This window comes from Maniola jurtina, chromosome 13, assembly GCF_905333055.1.
Source record: "Maniola jurtina chromosome 13, ilManJurt1.1, whole genome shotgun sequence".
In the NCBI taxonomy this organism is placed as follows: domain Eukaryota; kingdom Metazoa; phylum Arthropoda; class Insecta; order Lepidoptera; family Nymphalidae; genus Maniola; species Maniola jurtina.
In genome coordinates, this window is record NC_060041.1 from 4454731 (window position 1) to 4459081 (window position 4351).

Consider the following 4351-nt stretch of genomic DNA (forward strand, 5'->3'; position numbering starts at 1 on the left):
ATAATACAGAAATTCGTTTGCACGAAATTAAATCACCAATTTATCCTTCGTGAAACAGCTTTTTGACTCAGATTGGCAATTCGGCTACTCCACGGGGAGGCTGTCTGCTTTATTCAGCACATTACAGTTTTTGTACTCCGTTAAATGTATTTTTAATTTAACAGTTGGACGGTGAATTTTTGAAACTTCCTGTATAATTATGTACGATACATAACGATTGTCAACTTTCAGGTTAGCGATTATAATTAAAATCATCTACGATCTTTGAGATTAGACATTACATTACAGCCCGTTTGCTTTTTAAGTCTCTTTGTAAAATCTAGATGAGTCACTCTGGTTAACAAGGAACCAAAAGCTTAAATCTGTATGGTGCAACATGCAGCATGCGACATCCTACCTACACCATACAGATTTCTTTGTTTTGGCGAATTATACCAAATTAAGATTATGGTTCCTTGTATAATATCATGGACTTCCGCAAAATAACGCCTGCTTCTATACTTCACTCTGGTTTTGTTTATAGGAAAATTTATTTCATCTGGAAAACTTTCAGTAGTTACTTGTGTTTATTTAAAAAAAAACCTTACAAAAAAAGCTTTTAACTTTTTTATTTACCTAATTTCAGTCTTCATTAAGTTAGTTTAAACAGAGCCTTCGTCGTTTGTGATTTTCCTAAGCAAACATTTGCTTTTAAGGGGCTACATGGGTACCTCAGTTTTAATTAGGATATCTTTGAAGTAAGGTGGCCGAAGTAATTTGTTCCTGACGGACTCGGAATTCTGAGGTTAGCCGCAAAGTAAGCTTTGATTACAATTTGCACACGTCAAATACAATAATTGAGGAACTGGGAGCTGGCGAACAAAACTGACTAGGTAGGTACGAGGTAGTTCATCATCACCAACCGATCGACGTCCACTGCTGGACACAGGACATGTCTCTTGTAGGGACTTCTACACGCCACGGTCTTGCACCACCTGAATCCAGCGGTTTCCTGCAACTCGACTGATGTGCTTCATCCACCTAGAGGGGGGGGGGGGGGGGGGTCTTCCGACGCTGCATTTGCCAGTGCGAGGTCGCTATTCCAGCACCTTGAGACACCAGCGTCTATCTGTTTTTAACCCCCGACCCAAAACGAGGGGTGTTATAAATTTGACGTGTGTATCTGCGTTTCTGTGTCTGTGGCATCCTAGCTCCTAAACTAAGGAACTGATTTTAATTTAGTTTTTTTTTGTTTGAAAGGTGGCTTGATCGAGAGTGTTCTTAGCTATAATCCAAGTAAAATCGGTTCAGCCGTTTGAAAGTTTTCAGCTCTTTTCTAGTAACTGTAACCTTCACTTGTCGGGGGTGTTATTAATTTTTAATTTACACTTGTCGAACTATGTGCTCTGTCCATTGCCATATCAGCTTCGCTACTTGCTGAGCTATGTCTATATCAGTTACTCTGGTTCTCCTCATTTCTGATTTTGATCACGTAGAGTAACTCAAAACATAGCTCTCTCTCCATCGCTCGGGGAGTGACTCTCTTATGAGGCCCATAGTTAGAGACCATGTCGGTAGGTAATGCCATGAAATGATTGCTGTTTTTCACCATCATCTACCAGTAAAATATCCTACCTGAACTCCTCCCTGGTTTTTATCTATGTGTATGCAAACTGTCTTTGATAAAGAAGTTCAAAAACAGACCTACTCGTATCACCATCTAAAATCGTTAGTGACATTTCTCACATCATAGTACATCGGAACTCTAACTGCGGAAAAGAATTTCAGCATAATATAAAGGAGAAGTGACATTTCATCACTTTAGAACGAATTTAAGATGGTCACAGTTACACAAATTGCAAAATCCATTAGCACAAGAATCATTTATTATTTACTTAAGCTATTTCGGGAGACTAAGCCAATGGAAGTCGTACCTACTTGAGATTCGAAGCATTAAGCTTGATTGATTCCACTGCTACTTCCAATACGAAATATTAGAATAATAATTTGAAGTCGAATTATTTATCCCTATATTCCATTTAATTTTGTTCTGGGAAGTATTCGTTACGCACAAATTGAAAATTGGATTTCATTTATTTCTTGCTGCTAAAAACAAGCCAGTAATATAATGGAGTTAATTAATTATTTAAGAAAATAGTTAACGTAGATACACTTGACCTTTGATATTTCCGGAATTGCCTTTTTGGTTCTTGATTACTTGACGCTTCAACTAAGTACTTACCTACTCAACCGGTATTTTTCCACAAAGCTTAAAACACTGTTTGAAAAAGGACATAGGATATTTTATACAGGGAAAACGAAGAATTTCCTGGCATAAAAGTGTAGTAAGAGAGGATAAGATTTTTTAAACAGGATGAAATCCCATGGGACAGCTTAGTAGGTGCTATAAAAACAAAAGCAATAAAATGTAAATAATTTATTTATAGTAGAGAGCATAAACAATAAAATTTTAAAACATTCCGCATTTGGTTTGTTGACAATACAGCCAGTTGTGGATTGTAATTAAATGTTGCGGGATTTTCAAAATATTACGCGGCTACCCGCAGAGAGGCCCCGGTACGAAAATTTGACTAAGTGAGGTCACATATATATTTGCACATAGATTTAATTGCAAGTAACCATAATGTGAATGAGAAACCAAAAAGCCAACAACCAAAACCTGGCTCAGGTCAACGATGCACTTTTCAAGACCTATTAGTCCTATAATAATAATAATTATAGGAGTATAATAATTGCAATATCGTAAAAGGAGTACAATTATTGTAGGAACTCCTTTTACTACATTGCATATTACAACTAATAGTAGTACAAAAACGACCATATCCTACTACCGTTAATCCTTGGTGTAAGTACATAATGCTAAGGTAAGGTGAGTTCACAATCTTTTCCCATTTTTGTTGTGCTCTTTGGTCATACTCTCCATAACTTACTTGACTGTAAGAATTTGCACATCCAATTTATAACCACAAGAAGAGAGACAGATGCAAATCCTATTAGTACAATTTGCACTAGATTGATAGTGTATCATTTTTTAGAGTGTTTAGAACCCATGACTCTATTTTCCGTTAACTATGTAGCACACTATGAGCAAAAGTATCACCAGGATAACTATAGAGCCAATTGTCATCAAAAGTTGGTTCAAATTGAAGCTTAAACCGCATGATTCTCCCACACCCATTGTTCTATTTAACTTGTAGCCATGGTATCCGAATGCATCGTTTTATATTCAATACTTTTGCATTTTTGTATGTTTTTCTATTTTTTTTTAAAGATAATTATATCAACTGACTTCGACATGTTAGGAAAATTGTCTGGACTGATGACGGACGCTAAAAGTTACATCGATCAGTGACAGTATTTAAGTCATAAGTTTAGACAGAGATACATAATTAAAAAAAGGTTTTATTGTGGCTAATTCTTGTTTTTTTTTCCTCTCTCGTCTGGCTTTACAAAGATTAGCCAATGTCAAGTTTGTAGTTATTTGTAACAAGTTAGTTAAACTATACAAGTATGGACCCCGTCTGTGCCGGCGCTCGCCGACATACGCACGGCACCCCCTTAGAGCGGTCCGTTTTAACAAAAAAAAAAAAAAAAACACTTCAAAAAGGCAAAGCACGCCCGCCAGCTAACACCAATACAGACGAAGTCCCTAATTCTTGTTATACACAATCTTTGATGACAGATAATGTACTGCTGATTGCTATCTCTTTCAATGTTTCCTGCTTTAGACATTCTGTTCAACAGAATTAGCTACTTTTGAAAAGAAAATTAAAAATATAAACTCAAAAAGTTTAGGCTATGATATACATAGACCTATCCGTGAAATTATAATTTATTGTCTAAATTAATATGATAAATTACACCTACGGAATACATTATTTTGTTAAATATATAATTGAATGTAAACCAATAATATATTGTGTCTTTTAGCTCTCAAATAATATGATAATTTAAAAAAAAACAGTCATACTTATTGTTACGAGTGTAAACGCGAACATAATTTATGTCTTACCGACTGGAGCAAACTTGACCAAAGATAGCTTGTATCCTGGGGATGAACATAAGGCTACTTTTTATCCCGGAAATTGGAAGAGTTCCAACGGGGGTTTTTTTTAAAACTTAAATCATTAGCTTCTAATGGCTATACCTACCTGTAGTGCCCCGCACAGCCCTGCCCTAATCTGCTACGGGTGAGTGCGGGTGCCCCCGTCTCACACACCGATTGCCATCTCAACCTGTCGCGTACTATAGTTATATTCAGTGATACATTTTTCTATGATATCCTATACCTACCTACCTATTACCCATGATCAATTTGTACCAATATAATTTTGTACCAGATTTTTATACT